Below are 21,577 nucleotides of genomic sequence, written 5' to 3' on the forward strand. Positions count from 1 at the left end.
CACCTGACCTCACCTGAATATATAGGTTCTCTCAGCAGGCCAAGGGATTCAAGAAAAACCCTGCCCATTGGCTGAGATACCCCATATATGCGTGGCGGCTGGTGCTCAAAATTTTTTGGGGGGGCACAAAATTGCAGCCTCACTGAGCCCATCAAACGCAGCCACTGTAACATTAAATGCAGCCACTGTGCCATCAAACACAGTCACTGTGCCCATCAATTGCCGCCACTGTGACCATCAAACACAGTCACTGTGCCAATCAAATGCAGCCACTGTGCCCATCAAACGCAGCCACTGTGCAATCAAATGTTCCCACCATGCCATCAAATGCTGCCACTGTGCCCATCAAAAGCTCCCACTGTGCCATCAAATGCTGCCACTGTGCCATCCAATACTCCCACTGTGCCCATCAAATGCCACCACTGTGCCCCCCTGCCCACCATCTGCCCGGCCCTGTCTCAGTGGATGAGGGGGCCTGATAGGCATCCAATCACTGCGCCTGTCATTTCAGCCAATCAGGTGACGGGTAACAGACCCGAGCACCTGATTGCCAGAGAGGCAGTTCAGTGTTAGGAAAGCGAATATTCAAGCATGGCGCTCGCTGTTTATCTCTTTTAACACCTATTAGAGCCTCAGGTGCTTAAAAAAAATACCCCACCACTGTAAGTCAGGCGCCCGGTGCCCGAAAAGGGGCCAGGCACCTGAATAGGGGATGGCAGTGGCAGCCATGGATAGAGTCATGCAATGCATGACTCTATCTATGGGTGATAGAGTGGTGACTGGACGCACCGACACTGAACCTGACCTTGAGTTGCCCTTCTCATATCTAGTACCACCAAGTACCCGGCCACTTAGTGGTAGAAGAGAAAAGTGCAACAAGGCCAAACTTGGGAAGAAATCAATAGATCTCTATCAATTGACCAAGATAATTACTCTTGGCAAGAAAATTTGTGAGGAGCTCCCTGACTAAACCCCAGGTTAATATACACTTATTGGTATTTTTCTTACCAAAGACTTGTAGCACAATACATTTTGGCCTAAATTTATGAATAAATTAGATTTTAATTTTTTTTTTTTTTTTAATGAATAGGTTTTGGGATTGCACTGATACCGATGCCAGTATCGGTGCCGATACTAAGCATTTGTACTTGTACTTGTGCAAATGCTCCGATACCTAAAACCAATCCTTTTGCAATCCATACAAAATGAATGGGCTCAAATCACATTGCAAAGAATCGCATGCGTATTGAACAGGAAGCAGTGCGATTCCTGTCCAAATCACATGCGTTTTCCCCCACCGCTCCTGAGTGAACCCAGGCTTGTCATAATGACTTCAGTCTGGGTTCACACAGGAGCGGTCAGGCAACCCGAATGTGATTCAGGCAGGAATCGCACAGCATTCCTATTCAAATTGCATGCGATTTTCTGCAGTGCGATTTGAGCCCATTTATTTTTTATGGGCCCAAATCACACCGCAAATAGCTCGGTATCCGTACTCGTACTTGCCGGTAAAAAAGCGGTATTGGTGCATCCCTAATATGTTTTATAACAAAAAGTAGCCAACATTTTTTTCAAAATTTTCTGTTCCCCCTGTATATCCTCCTTAGCGGCTTCCCCCTGTGTCTCCTCAGCAGCCAATACGGTCGCTTCTCCTCTTGGCCAATCGGATCTTAAGACCTGCTTCCTGATTGGCTGGGAGGAAAAGCAGGAAGACCATAGCGAATAATAATTCGCCATTGTCACACAGCTGGGTGGGCTCAAGGTGCAGTGTTTTGCGCTCCAAGCCCACCCTTTTTTGAAGCCAATTAGAGCCTCAGACTCTACACATGTTTCCTAAAAAAAAAAAAGAAACCCTTGAAATCCATGTGTCCGGCACCCTGCATGTAGATTAGGGGCCGGGTGCATGGATTAGGGGGGCGGCACCCCTAATGGAGCGGCTGCCACTGCTGCTGTCAGAATACACTGATCGTACCTGCAGCTATTTGGCTGCAAGCGCTGTTCGAAGGAAAATACACCAACAGTCCCATTCAAGAGCCGTGGAATCATTAATATGACTCCTCTTGAACAGGAACAGCTGAACTGGACGGACTCCAATCCATCTGTGGCCAGTTTTAGGGATGCTTGCTTTTATAAACCAGAGTTTAGTGACACTTTAACCAATAAATGTAAAATGATTTCACATAAACATGCAGAGCTGTATGCTGCTGTGATTTTTAGTGAAAGGATGAAGGTCCACTTCAATACAAAGCATATTAGTATGCAAAGCACTGCATATTATTATGTGTGCGGTAATGCACCATTGCAGAGCAGTACAGTGTAAAAAGGGGGCTTTAGTTTATCTGGGTTGTGAATAATAATAATAAAAAAACACGCTAACAAGTAGAAATTCTCGTGTCATCCTCTGAAAAGCTTTCTGCATTGAACAGTGTAAAAAACATTGAATCATCAGTAGCTTGTCCCTTGTATGTAGAACATTCAGACTGCTTTAATAGGGTTTCACAAGCTTTATATTGGTTTAGTGAGATGAAGGGCTTTGCACTTTGCTTCCCCCTAGTGGCCATTATATTAATAAAGCCCCTGACCCAGAGAAAATTCTCTCCCTATGGGCATGTCTCTGGCTTGTTTCTGTGTCTGCCTCTACTTAAGAAAATGTACTTCTCTAATCCATGACATTTTCCATCTTGTCCTAGATGTCCACTGCCATTATATTATTTCTTCTTATCGTACTGTGAAGTTTTACAGTAATTGTGTAGTAGGCATATCATTAATGGAAATGGTCTCATTATTTTGTATATACAGCACTAAGTTCTAGATTACTGTTGCATACATAGTTCAATGTGGTCATTTTATTTAAATATACATTTTCCAAAGTATAGCTTATGGAGCAATCATATGTAGCTTTGGAAACCGCAAATTAACTGTAGAGCTCAATATTACGCTTATCAAAGTATCTTAATGAAGAAGTGTTCTTGCTGTTAATAGTGATCAATCAGATTTTTCCTTTCTTGTTTCATACTGCACTGAGTGAATGTAGGCTAGAATAGGACTATCAGCCAAGGGGAAAATACAATTTAATAGGAGCCTTAGCAGGAACTGTTTGATTTTTATAAAGCTTATAGAGTGGCAACATTAAAAGTTTGCTTAGACTAGTCCAGCATACCAGGCTCGGTTCACACAGGGGCGACTTGTCCAGGCGACTTAGCCGCCTGACAAGTCGCGCTCCGTTCTGTACTATGGAACCGTTCTAATAGGAGCGACTCAAGTCGCTCCGACTTAGAAAAAAGGTTCCTGTACTATTTTTGGGGCGACTTCAGGCGACTAGATAGATAGATATAGATCGATAGATACAGATATAGATAGATATAGATCGATAGATACAGATATAGATAGATATAGATCGATAGATACAGATATAGATAGATATAGATCGATAGATACAGATATAGATAGATAGATACAGATATAGATAGATAGATAGATAGATAGATAGATAGATAGATAGATAGATAGATAGATAGATAGATAGATAGATAGATAGATAGAGATAGAGATAGAGATATAGAGAGATAGATATAGATAGAAAGATAGATAGATATAGATAGATATAGATAGATATAGATAGATATAGATAGATATAGATAGATAGAGAGAGAGAGAGAGAGAGAGAGATATAGATAGATATAGATAGATAGAGAGATAGATATAGATAGATATAGATAGATAGAGAGAGAGAGATAGATATAGATAAATAGATATAGATAGATATAGATAGATATAGATAGATAGAGAGAGAGATAGATATAGATAGATATAAATAGATATAGATATAGATAGATATAGATAGATAGATATAGATAGATAGATATAGATATAGATAGATATAGATAGATAGAGAGAGAGAGAGAGAGAGATATAGATAGATATAGATAGATAGAGAGATAGATATAGATAGATATAGATAGATAGAGAGAGAGAGATAGATATAGATAAATAGATATAGATAGATATAGATAGATAGAGAGAGAGAGAGAGAGAGAGAGAGATAGATATAGATAGATATAAATAGATATAGATATAGATAGATATAGATAGATATAGATAGATAGATAGATAGATATAGATAGATAGATAGATAGATAGATAGATAGATAGATAGATAGATATAGATAGATAGATAGATAGATAGATAGATAGATAGATAGATAGATAGATAGATAGATAGATAGATATAGATAGATGAATATATATATATACACTACCTGTATGTCATGTTGGAATGGATGTGTGCTAAATAGCAAATCCAAATACTATACTCCATTGGGGAAAATAGGTTATCATGGATAGGAAGTCCCAAAGCCAGTGGAGCGCTAAACACATTGTAAATCTCATCACAGTTTTTTCTAAGTGTGCCATTTCTTGCTAGAATCAATAGTATGTCCATGGTAAGGCCATACTACTACTTTTAGAATGGACCCGGTCACACTTCTATTGTCAGCCCGGTTAGGGTTGATTTGGCACAGCTGCTCTCGCTAGGATCATTTGTGTTTGGAAGGTCACTGCACACATCTCTCCAATGCAATGGAGTATGCTTCACAAAGGACTGACTACTCTATGTCTAACCATGCCCAACACAGCCAACTGGAAAACAGGCAGTCACTAATATATAGTAGTGGGTTTTCTCCCGCTACTTTATATGACAGCTTCTATCTTCCTGTTAATGGGGTGTCCCCCATTAACATCTATATCAGATGTTCATCTAGAATCAGGGTCTAGTATACATTAAGGGAATCTCCAGCCGCTTTGTTTACAAACAGAAACATACTTTCTTCTTAGTGTAGCACCCTCTAGTGTGCTAGAAGTGTAAATAGATTTTTGTTTAGAGTAGGTAAGTTTGTTCAGGCTTAGCTGGCAGCCAAGCTTGTGTGTTTTTTCCTGGGTTGGGTTGAGATCCAGGGAAAGCTGAGTGACTCACAGGCAGCATCACAGAGACCTCCCCCCTACTTCTCAAACTTACTAGAAACTTCCAATGGGAATGAGGAATGAGGAATGGGAGGGGAGGTAAGGCAAAGCTGCCTGAAGTATTCACGAGGACCCTGACCTATCCAAAAATGATGGGTTGGCAGGGTTCAGGCACCTTCACATACTCAGGGTTAGCCCAGCTGGTGGCAGTGGAGTTCAGGAGGAAGATCAAGATGGAGTGTTAGGAGTGTTAGGCTGTTAGTATGCCCTTATAGGTGCCCACTAGTCTGGTAGGGGGTGACCTCGGACCTGGGCTTGGATGCAGAAGGGACCCTTCTCATGACAGACGGAAGGATCCTGACCAGGATGCACAGGAGTAAGGTTGAGGACAGCAGGAGAACACTGCCGGGCAAATCTCCAGGAAGGAAGACAGCCAGGAGGGCTGGTGAGTTTACAGTCAGAAGACTGAGAGGACTGGGGAGAAGCAGTCTGGGATGGATGCAAAGTCACTCTGGGAGGACTGTAGAGTTTTAGCCAGGAGGGCTAATGAAAGCGGCAGCTGCAGCCAGAAGGGCTGAAGAGGTGGTACTGAGAGTACCAGTAGCCATAGGAGTAGGACAGCTGAGCACTGGGACTTCTTTTTGCTACACTATGAAAGGGGCCCCCGGTCCCTGCCTGCAAAGGGCCTTTGCTATTGCCTGATTGTCCTGATTGTGCTCTTGTCAGACCATCCTTACAGTGCCAGCTGGTCCTGGGAGTTGTTGTTCTACAAGCAAGGTTGTGCTGGAGGTAGATGGAGAATTGTATATACAGCCTGTATACAGTTCTTGTCCCTGAAGAGTTCTGTGTTTGATCAAGTGGGCATCCCATAATACCATGAACCCTATTCAATTTCAATTCCCCTAATAAAATACAAAAACAATGCCGCAAGGACTGTTTACTGGCACAGATAGATTCCACAGTGTGTTGTGGAACATTCATGTGCCTGGCTGTGCAGGGTGGGAGATATTTAATTCACCAGTGCTACATTAGTAAATATCAGTTTTACTGTAGTAGGTTGTGAACATTTCAGAGACATGTCACTTAGCGGCAGGGTTGGGGCATCCCCCAGACATGTAATTTAAAGTAATTATACAATTATTGACATCTTCTCTCTAGGAAGGCTGTGGGATGTTTCTTTCTCTGCTTTTGAGGTGTCCCAGAGCCCAGCAGTTCCCAAAGACAACAGTGGATCTGGAACTTTTTCAACCCGAGTTTGGAGGGTGTCATAACAAGGGAGACAACCCTGGCTGAGGACCCTGCTGAGGGCATCATGGTGGCCATTGCAGGAGCGACCCCAGAGAATAAGTATAAGAAAACTGGGACTATCTTTGAGACTTTGGTGTGAACAATTACTCCCTGTAGCAATATGAACATAAGTTGGACTGGGTAGGGTGTGTATAGGATTTCCAGATCCTACAGTATTGCATGGCCAGGCCAGACATAAATGTAAATTTGTACTTATTTCATTGTCCTGGGTATGTAGCACCCCCTGACACCCCAAAGGCAGGATGTCCATGGCTAAAATGGGGGACTGAGAAAGAATATTGGGCACCAGTTGCTTTTGTCTTTTTGGAGTTTTATTGCAGAACTATTAAAGAGGTGAGAGTTAGGGGTCTCAGATGCCATAGCAGATCACTTACAGACTCTCCAGTTTCAGAGCAATGTCCAGCTTCACAATGTCAGAATCTTTAAGTTGACCTGGGAAAACCGTAGGCACGTTCCCAAATTTCAGTGTGTCCTCCAAGTGAGTCGCCAGGCCCTTCTGAGAGACCAGCCTTTTTCCACAAGGGGCCTCCCCTGGATATTAGTATGTTTGCCAAGCAGTGCTTCCTGCCAGGCATGTACTGGCCATCAGGACTACCGGTATTTTCCCAGTGGGCCGATGGCTCAGTGGGCGAGTTTGAGTGACAGCCTGTCAAAGTAATGGCTGCACAGCCATTACTTTGAGTACTGCTGTACTGCAGAGGTGGACTGACCTATCGGCACTGTGGGGCCCCATGCCAGGCTCTGCAACACTAGCACTGAAAGCGGCTGCAATAGGACCCCATAGCATGCTGTTCCCCGCCGGCCCCTCCTTCCCTACAGTCCACCCCAGGTGCTTGTACATGACATCATCCGGGACTGACAAGAAGAGCGGAGGGGCCGGCAGAGAGCAGCGCGCCATGAGAGGTCTTATTGTAGGCTCGGGTGTGGCTGTGTACTATCGCCATCACTGGGGAAGGGGCAGCAGAGGCAGCTAGTACAGATGTAGGGGGCCCGATCCCAGTCCAGCCCTGCTCCCTGCCTAGACTAATTTATGGCATTCTTCCTCATAAGGAGGGCTGGGACAATTTCTGCTAGTAGTGTGGTACTTATCTTCTCATCCCTCTCCTCTGAGGATTTGTGTATCTCATCTATCTCTTCCTTACTTTATTACAAAAACAGTTTTTTTGCAAGATGTTCAAACATAGTGCTACAATTATCCAATAAGGCTGACTGTTCATTTATTGTTCTTTAGTAAAGACAAACATCTTGTTATGGAGCCTGGTGTGTGGTGTTTAATCTGTTCCAACGGGTACTGCTATCAGGAAACAAATTTAGCTGATGCTCATTCTCGTGCAACTTTTGCTTCTTCCCATGCAGCTAAGAATCATGCACATGTTTCACCATACAGATGAGCTCAGGCCAGTAACCAACATGCACTGACACGTCGGTGCATCTGTGTGCGCTAGCATATCTTCATGTGCGTTGGCACATCCCTGTGCAAGCTCAATCCCAGGAATGGCTTTAAGCTGCCTATTTAAAGGAGGCACTGATTTGTGCTAATCCCTGAATGTTCTTCAGCTTCACTGTGACCTGTGTTCCTGTGTCCCTGCTTTTGCTGACTGACCTCTTGTTGCTGACCCGGCTTGCTCCTGATCTCGTTCTGTCAATTCTGGATACAGACCCTGGCTTGCCTCTGACTACGCTCTGCCTGCCTCCCTGGTACTGACCTCAGCTTGCTACTGGACCTTGCTCTGCTGATTCCTGACTACGCCTCCTTCTGTCTTACTGTGTAAAGTCCTGGCTCCCCATGACTATGTCTCGGTCCCTGGCAGCCTCCCACTACTAAGCTATTGACACCCTTGCTTCTTTGAGCCTTGTATCTCTATCACCACATTTAGGGGTGCTCAGACCAGAGCAATAAATTAGGCCCTCTCATCAGCTCAACCTCCAACCAAGGTACGTGAAAACTACTCTTGGACATGGGCTTGGCCTAGTGAAAGGAATTTGACTAAGACTGACAGGCAGAACAGGCTGGATAGAGGTCCTGGGTTCTGGTCAGGCCACCCTGGGTCACCCACATAGAGTCTCAGAGTTCTGTAGGTTTCTACCCGATAACCACAGGAATCCTGGTGGGTCCCATTTTTTGTGGATTGTCTGAGCCATTAAGGCAGAAATTATTTTATGTTACAAGAGCCTGTGTAGAAATACTTTTGTTTGCTTCAAGCAAGTTTTCGATTCTCATACAAGCGTATAGGAATGCAAAACCTTCTTAAAGCAGGTCAAATAAGGATAAAATGGAGGTCTACTGCAGGTCAAATGCATCTGTCAATAAATTCTGAATGATCTGAAAAGCATCTCAAATTGATGCCATCGACACAAGATTAAAGTCTTCCAACACAGGCCTTTACCATACCTTAGTCTGCACTGTGTGGAAGTTACCATCTTGGTAGGGCTTTGCTTTCTCATTGCAGAGCATTCAGCAAGCAGAACAATGAGAAGTACAGCCGTGACATTACCACATTACCAAATCTTACCCCCTGAGACTATCATCACATGAAGCAGTGCCTTTGATCTCACACTAAATCTTTAGGCACTGGTGTGCCTAGAAACACTCACATACCAGGAAGTACAATGCTTATTTTATATAGAGTTCTAGACAAAAGGTCAACTTTTCACAGTACTGCTTAGGAACAATTAACATTTCTAGTGTTGAATATAACATCATTTTTGAAGATTGTCCGTATTTAGCCATCTACTTGCTCAGCGGGGATCGCTTCATTGATCCCCACTGAGCCGGCGGATGACAAGTCCGTCTGAGCACTCTGTGCAGGGATGGACCTGTCAGAGGGTCCGCTCTCCCCTATGGGGGGATCGGATGTTTACAGGCCACCTGTCCGTTTTCATCCAATCCGCCAGACGGATGGAAAATAGGGTTTCCATCCGTCTGGATTTTGTGGAGCGGATCGGATGTCAGCGGACATGTCACCACTGACATCCGCCGCTCCATAGAGCTGTATGTGCAAGCCTGATTTGAAAAATGTGCAAGCCTCTTCAGATAAGTGTGGTTATGTCAAGGATCTAAGGCCCCTTTCACATGTGCGAACGGTTTGCACGTGTGAAAAGGGCCTTAGATCCTTGACATTACCACCCTTATCTGAAGAGGCTTGCACATTTTCCAAAACAGGTCATTTAGGATGTGCTTTAAGCAAGTTACTGAACACAGATTGAACGTATTAGAAAAAAGCACACTTGGTATAGCAATAGGGGGACATTAAATAGCTAACTAATGCACATTTTTATTGATTTACTCAGCTGTGTCTGTCTGTAAATATATAAATATGCAAGTTGATTGCATGTGGTTGATATCTATAGCTATTAAACACTAGGTTCTGGTAACAGTAGGACTTTGAAACCTTTATACTCTATTATTTATATCTTATGCTTAATATTGACCACTTGTCATGTGATTTAAGAGTTCCAAATCGCATGACAAAGTGCACCTCATTGCTAGCAACGGACTCAAATTGCAGAGATTATGAAAAAGGTTCTTACACTAATTTTAGCGATTTCATTGCAACTTGCATAGACTTCTGTTAAATGTAATCAAGCCGCAATGAAATCGGCAGTGCAAATCGCACTGATGTACGGCTTTGAAATTGCGCTGAAGTAGCTTGATTTCAACTCCCCACCAGGGTGAACCAGGGCTCAATCTTGCATCCTTGCTTTTGCTTGAGAAACAATACCATGTCAACCAACAGGGAAGTAAGGAAATTCCTGCAACCCAAATGTAGTTTACTACACTTTCAGACTTATTCTTAAAAAAGTCGTAATGTCGATAGGACCCAGTAGAAAGTAGAAACCAAACCAGATTTCAGATTACCGGGTTACTGCACTTAACACATGATTTTTGGTTGGTGCTTCCTAATTCTGGCCATACAGTTATCAATATAAATAAAATAAATATTGTGATATTTTTTATGAAAAGTTCACATTTTTCAGTTTATATAGCTTCATTAGTACCATAGCAGTCAATAAATAATCGAGAAACAGTAATTTAATGAACTAAACTTAGCTTTATAAGACTTGTGGGTGTAAGCCATCTGGTCCGGGAGCTTTATTCACTTTTATTTTATCTAATAACCTTTTAGCCATCTCAACATTAAGCCTTTGTGACGGTTTTGCAATGCCAGTACAATCGTCATATTTCAATAATATTACAAGGTATGAATAAAATCGTTAAAATACATTTAAAATGAGTGAAACGTTTTGTGAAATAGGATATGAAGAAAATATATAACGAAACACAACAATTTTGTTAATTATAGATGTGTGGGAGAATCCATTTGTTTTACGCAGAATTCATGTTGGTTAGTTGATGTAGGTACAAGGTTGTCAGGCTCCAATTGTAAAATAGTAGTGATACTGTACAAGTGCTGGTAAGGTAATACTGATTTCATTTTATTTCATTTTACCATAGGAAGTCACCGTACTGGAGAATATATAAACTTGAGTAACTAAAAACTGTATTTGATAAATATAATTAATAAACAAGAAGGGCGTCTTTTATGACAAAACATATTTACAGCAGCTAGGGTCTTTAAACATTTAAAAACTATAAAGGATTTTGTGTATGTAGCTTGTTGTACAAACTGGTGGTATCTCACTCATTTTAATATAAAGTATAGATGGTTCTTCTTTTTGTTTTTTTGGTGGTATCTCACTCATTTTAATAGAAAGTATAGATGGTTCTTCATCTTTTTTTGGTGGTATCTTACTCATTTTAACAGAAAGTATAGATGGTTCTTCTTTTTTTTTTTTCTTTTTTTTCTTTGGTGGTATCTCACTCATTTTAATAGAAAGTATAGATGGTTCTTCTTCATTTTTTTTTTTTTTTTTCGCATGAAACACTGAAAATTCAGGCCAGGGGTGCTGCTTCCTGTTTGAGACACAAAATAATATAATTGTATTAGAATACAACTGCTGACATCCAGTGTACACTAGATAAAATGATTCTATCAGATAATTCTTGGAATTTCCATGAAAGTGTTGGGTGGGATCTGAAGTGTAAAAATAATTCAGGGCTGTCCATGAATCAGAACGGAGAATGGCAGCTGTAATTAGAGAGGTAAAGGTCCATCATTTTGCTCAAGTCACCAACAAATCTGCAAATAGAATTGGATGCTGTGCCATTTTACTCACGAACCAAATATTTTTTTTTTACAATTATTACTTCCGTTTTTTTGACACTGAACAGTAAAGTGTATCTAATAAATAAATATATGCACTGTATAATTTGGATAAGGTAGATCAAGTATACATTATTATTTAATTTATTGTCAATGAAATTTGCAATTCATATAATGAATACACTTCAAAGCGTTAAAAATTAAAACGCAATGGCCACTTATAACAGCTAAACAGAGCTCACCATATCTCAATTAAATTATAGTTTTAATCTAGGGTAAATTGGTTTCTAATAGAAGGTGTCCAGATCTAGGATCTTCCATAAAAGCTGCATTAAAGCAGAGCTCCAGCAAAACCTAATGTGCATTTCAAAATGCAGTTTATCCACCAACATAGCTCCCAACTGTCCTTGATTTGAAACAAAGTCCCTCTTTCCTCCTTATTTGTCCCTTATTTAGGTCTGATCTACAGTGCCTTGAAAAAGTGTTCATACCCCTTGAAGTTGTCCACATTTCTGTCATGTTACAACCAAAAATATAAATGTATTTTATTGGGATTTTATGTGATAGACCAACACAAAGTGGCTCATAATTGTGAAGTGAAAGGAAAATGCTAAATGGTTTTAATTATTTTTTTTACAAATAAATAACTGAAAAGTGTGGCGAGCATTTATATTCAGCCCCTTTACTCTAATAACCCTAATTAAAATAGTGGAACCAAATGCCTTAAGAAGTCACTTAATTAGTATATAGAGTCCAATTGGGTGTAATTTAATCTCAGTATAAATACAACTCTTCTGTGAAGCCCTCAGAGGTTTGTTAGAGAACTTTAGAACAAATAGCATCATGAAGGCCAAGGAACACACCAGACAGGTCAGAAATAAAGTTGTGGAGAAGTTTAAAGCAGGGTTAGGTTATAAAAAAATATCCCAAGCTTTGAAAATCTCACTGGGCATTGATAAATTCATCATCTAAAAATAGAAAGTGTATGGCTCAACTGCAAACCTACCAAGACATGGCCATCCACCTAAACTGACAGGCCAGGTAAGTAGAGTATTAATCAGAGAAGCAGCCAAGAGGCCCATGGTAACTCTGGAGGAGCTGCAGAGATCCACAGCTCAGGTGAGAGAATCTGTCCACAGGACAACTGTTATGCCGCGTACACACGACCAGACTTTTCAACATCAAAAGTCCGACGGAACAATTCCGGCAGACTATTCGATCGTGTGTGGGCTGCAGCGGACTTTTGATTCGCAAAAGTCTGACAGACTTTAGAAATGGAACATGTTTCAAATTTTTCCGCCAGAACTCCGCCGGACCCAGTTCCTACCGAGAAATCCGCTCGTGTGTGTGCTAGTCCGACAGACAAAAACTGACGCTAGGGCAGCTATTGGCTACTGGCTATGAACTTCCTTATTCTAGTCCAGTCATACGTCATCACGTTTGAATCCGTCGGCCTTTGGTGTGATTGTGTGTGGCCAAGTCCGTTCATTCGAAAATTCCGTCAGAACTCTGTCAGAACTCCGTCAGAACTCCATCGAAAGTCTGTCGGACTTAAGCCCGGTCGTGTGTACGCGGCATTAGTCGTGAACTCCACAAATCTGGCCTTAATGAGAGAGTGGCAAGAAGGAAGCCATTGTTGAAAGAAAGCCATAAGAAGTTCTGTTTGCAGTTGTGGGGGACACAGCAAACATGTGTAAGAAAGTGCTCTGGTCAGATGAGACGAATATTGAACTTTTTGGCCTAAAAGCAGAACTCAATGTGTGGTAGAAAACGAATGCCGCGTACACGTGATCAGACTATCTGGCGGACAATCCGCTGGACTTTTGGCGAAGGTCTAACGGACTTTCCAAATGAACGGACTTGTCCACACATGGACTAAAGTCCATTAATTTTGAACGTGACTTCAGGTACAACGGGACTAGAGAAGGAAGTCAATCTCACCGCTTCCATCGGCAAGATTGACACCTTGCGAGCCCCGTCGCCTGGTACTGGTTTTAAGGGTAACCCCTATGCCGAAAAATGGCGTGGGGGTCCCCCCAAAGTCCATACCAGACCCTTATCCAAGCAAGCGCCCCCCCTCCTGAACCGTACCAGGCTGCATGCCCTCAACATAGGGGGGTGGATGCTTTGGGGAAGGGGGGCGCCCTACAGCCCCCCCACCCCAAAGCACCTTTTCCCCATGTTGATGAGGACAAGGGCCTCTTCCCGACAACCCTGGCCGTTGGTTGTCGGGGTCTGCGGGCGTGGGGCTTATCGGAATACGGGAGCCCCCTTTAATAAGGGGGCCCCCAGATCCCGGCTTGCCACCCTATGTGAATGAGTATGGGGTACATCGTACCCCTACCCATTCACCTGAGGGAAAAAGTGTCAATAAAAAAAACACACTACACAGGTTTTTAAAGTAGTTTATTAGGCAGCTCTGGGGGTCTTCTTCTGACTTCGGGGGTCATCTTCCGACTTCTCCGTGCTTTCTAAGTCCGCTGGACTTTTGGGAAGAAAAAGTCCGCTGGAGCCCACACACGGTCGAATTGTCCGATCATGTGTATGTGGCATAACACTGCACATCACCGTGAACACATCATATCCCATGAAACATGGTGGTGGCAGCATCCTGCTGTGGGGATGTTTCTCTTTAGCAGGGACAGGGAAGCTGGTCAGAGTTGATGGGAAGATGGATGGAGCCAAATACAGGGCAATCTTAGAAGATGTAATGCCCCGTACACACGATCGGACTTTCCGACAACAAAACCGTAGATTTTTATACGAAGGATTTTGGCTCCAACTTGTCTTGCATACACACAGTCACACAAATGTTGGCCAACAATTACGAACGTGAGAAGGTGATGACATACAAGAAGTTCGACGAGCCGAGAAAAGGGAAGTTCAATAGCCAGTGCGGCTCCTTCTGCTTGATTACGAGCATGCGTGAACTTTTGTGCATCAGACTTGTGTACACACGATTGGAAATTCTGACATCTGTTGGTGAAAAGTCTGACAATAAATGTTCGATGGAGCATACACACGGTCAGACTTTCAGCCAACAAGCTCACATTCAACATTTGTTGTCGGAAAATCTGATCATGTGCATGGGGCATTAGAGTCTGCAAATACTTGAGACTGGGATAAAGGTTCACCTTCCAGCAGGACAACGGTCCTTAATCTACAGCCAGAGTTACAATAGAATTGTTTAAATCAAAGCATATTCATGTGTTATAGAATGGCCCAGTCAAAGCCCAGACCTAAAGCCAATTGAGAATCTGTGGCAAGACTTGAAAATTGCTGTTCACAGATGCTCTCCCCCCAATCTGACAGAGCTTAAGCTATAGAGGAATGAGCAAAAATTTCACTCTCTAGATGTGCAAAGCTGGTAGAGACATCCCCAAAAAGACTTTCAGCTGTAATTACATTGAAAGATGGTGCTACAAAGTATTGACTCCGGGGGCTGAATACAAATGCATGTCACACTTTTCACATATTTATTTGTAAAAGATTTTGAAAACCATTTATAATTTTCCTTCCACTTTAAAATGATGTGCTACTTTGTGTTGGTCTATCACATAAAATCCCAATAAACTATATTTACATATTCGGTTGTAACATGACACAATGTGGAATATTTCCAGGGGTATAAATACTTTTTCAAGGCACTGTACATAGCTGTATATAAAAACACACGTTTTATCTTTCAAAAGGTGTTTCCCAGTGCTAAACCTTCCGTACAATTTCAAAATGGCTGCATTTGTAAATTTCAAAAGCCAGTATAAAGGAATACTAGTGGTAAAAAAAAAAAACAACAACTTGTGGATCTAAAGGATAACTCCACTTTTGTGGGAATGAAAAAAAATAGCAAAAAAATAAATAATGATATAGCATATACAATTGCAACTCAAGTCATATTGAAATTGAATGTTATTAAAAAATGATCTTTCCCTTTCAATCTGCAGTGCTGTAATTTTCGGTAAAATGCAATGCAAGATGGCTACCTGGAGGTGTTCTGTACACAGAATATGTACAGAATGCCCCCCCCCCCCAGAAACATAATTTCCTGCTTGTGTGATTGGCTCACTGATTTTCCCAAAAGTCTACACTAAGACACAAGTCAGATTTCAGGCATTCCCTGCAACAAAAATTTAATTTTTGGCGAGATACTCCCAATAGGAAATCACATCTAAAGGGATGCATAGCTTGCAATTTTCCTCATTAGAGCCCTGCAGGTGCCGCAGCTGATTACTAATTATGAAACCACTCCCTTTAGATTCACTTGCCCACATGGACACAGACAAAAACACAGGGATTTATTCAGAATAACAAAACTTAGGGCTCTGCAACAGAGCTTGTTAAAATCCTTGTAATGTACATATATCACCCAGAGGAGAATGTTTTTTTTTCTCAACAAAATTGGAGTTATTCTTTAACTATTAATTTATTTTTTCTATAATTCTCCTTTGAGGGAGCATGGCAGGGGGGTGTCCTATGCCTAAATACTATTGCTAATAGGTGTCCCTCGTTCCCATCTCAAAAAGTTGGGAGGTATGCACTTACAGTATATGTCGATATGAATGTTTAGTTCTTTTTATTAACCAAAATAAAACATTTTGGTAAGTAGATCCTTTCCAATCTCTTTAATTTGAGGGATTTTTGAGGATGGTATTGTTACTGATGCGTTATCACTGTGCTCTCCTCACCTGTCAGCATGCTTACAGTTATGCCGGGTACACCCGACCGGACTTTTTGATGGACTTGGTCCGATGGACAATCCAACGGACTTTGCAGCTGAGGTCCGCCGGACTTTCAAATGAACGGACTTGGCCACACACGATCACTCCAAAAGTCTGATGTGAATGTCACAATGTAGAATAAGGAAGTTCATAGCCAGTAGCCAATAGCTGCCCTAGCGTCGGTTTTAGTCCGTCGGACTAGCACACAGGTGACCGGATTTTTCGACTGGACCCGAGTCCGTCGGAAAGATTTAAAGCCAGTTTTATTTCTAGGTCTGCCAGATTTTTGGGAAGAAAAAGTCCGCTGGAGCCCACACATGATCGAATTGTCTGATGGACTCTGGTCCGCAAGACCAAGTCCTCAGGAAAGTCCGATCGCGTGTACGCGGCATTAGAGGGACAGCACCATAAACTCTTGGCCTGTCTTTCCCAGTCTGAGTACTGTTGTGCTGGATGGAAACCTCCCAACTGTCCCTGTTTTGGAGGGACTGTCCCTGATTTGAAGTAATGTCCCTCTGTCCCTCTTTCTGCCTCATTTGTCCCTCATTTTGGTCTGATCTCTATAGTCGTATATAAAATGCACCTTTTATCTTTCAAAATGTGTTTCCCAGTGCTAAACCTTTCATCCAATTTCTAAATTGCTGCATTTGTAAATTTTAAACGTGAATATAAAGAAATAGTAGTGGTAAACAAAACCCCTTTGGGTTTAACTAATCAGTTTGTTTGTATAATTCTCCTTTAAGGGGGCGTGGCAGGGGGCGTGTCCTATGCCTACATACTTTTGATAATAGGTGTCCCTCGTTCCCATTTCAGAAAGTTGGGAGGTATGCTGGATGGGAGGCTGATATAAAACGAATACCTGTTGCATATAAAATATATTATTTTAGTGAATATGAATTGCAATCATTTGTGTCTAGAATTTTCTCTCTTCCACCTAGGTAGTATTGAAAAGCAGTTCCCGCTAGGAAAATAAAATGGCATTTTGGTGTGACATATACTGGCCTCCATTTAGCTAAAGGCCATGATGAATCACCTTTACAGTGTCATGATGCTTTGTGCTTCAAATCACATTTCATCAGGAAGAGCCCTGGAAGAGAAAAAAAAGATTTATATGTAATGATCCCCCTCTGCTGGTCATTTATCTGTATTGCAATGAAAGTCTTTCCAGAATCATAGTTCTTCAACTCACCCCAATCGCTTTTTCCTCCCACAGCGGAATTTACCACCTAAAACACACAGAAAAAGAGATTTCAAACACATGTTAATATGAGTGACGGACACATTTGTCCTTTTTATGGGTTACATTTTAGGGACCCTTACACCTGGATGTAAGGAATGTGATGCATTACTTGCACGACAATGTGTGCTATTTTCTGTGCTGCATTAAGGCGGTCCTTTTATTAAGAATGGGCTGCTAATAAACAACTACAGGAAGAAAAGTGGATTAGCACCTTGTTTTTAATGTAATGTACCATAAAGCAGGATGTGGAGTGCTACAGGGAAGATCTGGGAGCGCCTATTGTACTAAATGAATGCTGTGTGTTGTGCTATGTGCACTAAAATGTGCGTTTTACCCCAGTGAGCTGCACGACGTGTGTGTGAAGAGGGCCTTAAAGAGGAAGTAAACTCTGATGAGTTTACTTCCTCTTTCATTCCCTGCAAAGGCAAAGCATAATGGACTACTATGCATCGCATAGTAGTCCATTATGTGTCACTTACCTGACACAGGAGCCAGCGAAGTCACCGCTGTCCGCTGTAGTCCGCCGCATCCATCTTCTCGGTGGGGTCTCGCTGCTCCACCGCTGTCATTCGGCGAAGCCGCGATGACGTCACTCCCGCGCATGCGCACGGGAGCCGACACACGCGGCATCTCAGTCGTTGACGGTACCGCACTCAGTGCGCCTGCGCGCCGCTGTCTACGGTGCATGCGCTGTAGACAGCGGTGCCTGTCTTCGGGCAAATATCTCCTAAACCGTGTAGGTTTAGGAGATATTTCTTGGACCTACAGGTAAGCCTTAATCTAGGCTTACCTGTAGGTCAAAGTGTGTTGTAAGGGTTTACAACCACTTTAAAGTGGTTGTAAACCCTCCCCCACAACTTTGTCCCATGTAAATGAGCATAAAAATCCCTAATGAACACTGCTTGTAGATATCTCCTTACTTGCTTAGTATTGTTGTAATCCTTTTTGTTCTTTAGAATGAAGTCACTGAGCATGCCCAGATCTCCCCTGATTTCCGGCACACTCTCTAAGTCTTATCTATCTGTTATCAGGACTTCCTACGGCACAACACTGAACTCCCAGGAGGTTGCTAATGACTCAGAGCTTCCTCCTACACACCATGTGACCATGTGACCTCACATACAGTCTAAACTTGGCCATTACTGCAGTCTTAACAGCTGAAGCTGATAAGACTGACAAAGGGAAACATTAGACATCGGCACAAGTAAATACTATGAATTAAAACAGCTATGTACAGGGAAGCAGGGTTGCCAGAGAAATATTGGATTGAGAAGGAGGCTTGGTTAACAGTACAGGAAGTGCTCAATGTAAGGGCGGAAATACACTCCACTGTGGACTCAGAAAACAATACTTAAGATGGCGCTGCCTAACCCCTGGAAACAAGTTTTTTAAAGTTTCTTTAAAGTGGTTGTAAACCCTTACAAACCACTTTGACCTACAGGTAAGCCTAGATTAAGGCTTACCTGTAGGTCGAAGCAATATCTACTAAACCTATATGGTTTAGGAGATATTTGCCCGAAAACGGGCACCGCTGTCTACGGAGCATGCGCCGTAGACAGCAGCGCGCAGGCGCACTGAGCGCGGCATTTCCAAGAATGGAGCTGCCGCGCGTGTCGACTCCCATGCGCATGCGCGGGAGTGACGTCATCGCGGCTTCGGTGAATGACAGCGGCGGAGCAGCGAGACCCCACCGAGAAGATGGATGCGGCGGACTACAGCGGACAGCGGTGACTTCGCTGGCTCCTGTGTCAGGTAAGTAACACATAATGAGCTACTATGCGATGCATAGTAGTCCATTATGCTTTGCCTTTGCAGGGAATGAAAGAGGAAGTAAACTCATCAGGGTTTACTTCCTCTTTAAACAGTAAGTAATATGCGATTTGGGCTGGATTACAGTGGCTATAGTCTGATAATTACTTATTATAATGGACTAAATGAAGAGAAACATCAGAGTGGGAGAGTTTACTTCCTCTTTAAAGTGGATGTAAACCCAATCTGAATAACATTTCCTTTCATAAGGCACTGTGCACAATTTTCAGAATTCTTTTAAAAATATACTTTTTTTCATCTTTTTTTATCCTTTCTACTATTTCAGTATTTCTAATTTCCTGTAACTTATTTGCAGCCACTTCCTGTCTACATACACATACTTTAACTGCTGAATGGCATTTTTCAAGGCGTGTTTCCTGATGGGCCATGCCATGTAATGTGTGTTCAAATGGCTACAGATAGTCTTCATCAGAAGCCCACGTGACAAGGTGACAATGCAGGGGTGCCATAGGGAGACAGAGCATTGCCACCCTATAGCAAGACGTGACTAAGGACCTTCATGGCAGGATTATCAGGTATTATTTAACGAATGCTGAAAAATTTAAACCATTGAAAATGGCTTTTGAAATGTCATTAACATCTTAAAGCTTGTATGGAATGTCAGTTATTGGGTTTACATAGACATTAAAGTCAATACATACTGTATACTTTAACCACTTGCTTACTGGGCACTTAAACCCCCCTCAGTCCCAGACCAATTTTCAGCTTTCAGCGCTGATGCACTTTGAATGACAATTGCGCGGGCATACAACACTGTACCCAAATGAAATTTTTATCATTTTTTCCCACAAATAGAGCTTTCTTTTGGTGGTATTTAATTACAGCTCGGAGTTTTATTTTTTGCTAAACAAACAAAAAAAGATGCAAAAAAAAAAAATCATGTTTAATAGTTTGTTATAAAATTTTGCAAACAGGTCATTTTTCTCCTTCATTGAAGTGCGCTGATGAGGCGGCACTGATAGGCTGCACTGGTGGGCACTGATAAGCTGCATTGGTGGGCACTGATAGGCTGCACTGGTGGGCACTGATAGGCATAGTTAAGGCGGCACTAATAGGCACAGATAAGGCGGCACCGGTGGGCACAGATAAGGCGGCACTGATGGGCAAAGACGGGCACAGATAAGATGGCACGGATGGGTGGCACAGATGGGTGGCACTAAGGGGCACTGATAGGTACCACTGATAGATGGGACTGCTGGGCACTGATAGGTGGCTCTGATAGGTGGCACTGCTGGGCACTGATGGGCGGCACTGCTGGGCACTGATGGGCGGCACTGCTGGGCACAGATATGTGGCACTGGGGTGCAGCACCTTTGTTTAGGCAGACTGTGGGCACTGCTGGGTGGCACTGTGGGCACTGCTGGGTGGCACTGCTGGGTGGCACTGTGGGCACTGCTGGGTGGCACTATGGGCACTGCTGGGTGGCACTGACAGGGGGGACACATTGTTTAATTAGGCAGGCAAAGCAGGGGGCAGGTGGGCACTGGCAGGGCTGGCCGTGATCGGGACTGATGTCCCGATCACGGCCGCCGGTGATCGGCTTTTTTTTTCTCCTCGCGCTGGCAGCGCGAGGAGGAATAATAGATGATTACCGGCTCCGTTATATCACATGATCAGCTGTCATTGGCTGACAGCTGATCACGTGATAAGGGGTCGGGATCGACCCCTTGCATAGATCGGTGATCAGGTGAGTCTCGTAGACTCGCCGATCACAGAGCGCGCCGCGCGCGCCCCTCAGGGGGCGCGCAGGGCGCTCGTGCACGGGACTACGTCTATTGACGTCGTCCCGGAAAAGGAGATCCGCGCTGTAGCCGTCATTTGGCTATAGCGCGGATCTCAAGTGGTTAAAGGTAGGTGTATGATAAAGCACACCTCCCAACTGTCCCTCATTTGGATGGATTGTCCCTGATTTGGAGCAATGTCCCTCTGTCCCTCTTTCCTCCTCATTTGTCCCTTATTTTCGTCTGATCCCTATAGTTGTATATAAAATGCACTTTTTATCTTTCAGAATGTGTTTCCCAGTGCTAAACCTTTCATCCCATTTCTAAATTGCTGCATTTGTACATTTTAAAAGCCAATATAAAGGAATAGCAATGGTAAAAAAAAGTCTTCGTGGATTTAATTAACTTTTTTTCGTTAATTCTCCTTTAAGGGGGTGTGGCAGGGGGCGTGCCCTATGCCTACCTACTTTCTTTAGTAGGTGTCCCTCATTCCCACCTCAAAATGTTGGGCGGTATGGATAAAGTGCTTTAAAAAACAGGATCCAGCTATGTGAATATACAGATATTAAAGAATTTGTAAACCCAACATTTCATATTCCTGATGTATGCCTGTTGTACCATGTACTCGCATGAGAA

General features: G+C 42.8%; 1 long non-coding RNA gene across 1 annotated transcript; it reads right to left on the bottom strand.

Annotated features, from left to right (window-relative positions):
- Positions 1–10,299: 10,299 nt before the first annotated feature.
- Positions 10,300–17,221, bottom strand: LOC143933805 (uncharacterized). Its single transcript, XR_013263151.1, has 2 exons — positions 17,184–17,221; positions 10,300–11,182 (listed from the first exon to the last, which is right to left on the bottom strand). It is a non-coding gene; the product is annotated as an uncharacterized LOC143933805 (long non-coding RNA).
- Positions 17,222–21,577: the final 4,356 nt, after the last annotated feature.

The sequence above is a fragment of the Lithobates pipiens genome, unplaced genomic scaffold, assembly GCF_037356315.1.
Source record: "Lithobates pipiens isolate NorthernLeopardFrog02 unplaced genomic scaffold, aLitPip1_a1.2 Scaffold_27, whole genome shotgun sequence".
Lineage (NCBI taxonomy): Eukaryota > Metazoa > Chordata > Amphibia > Anura > Ranidae > Lithobates > Lithobates pipiens.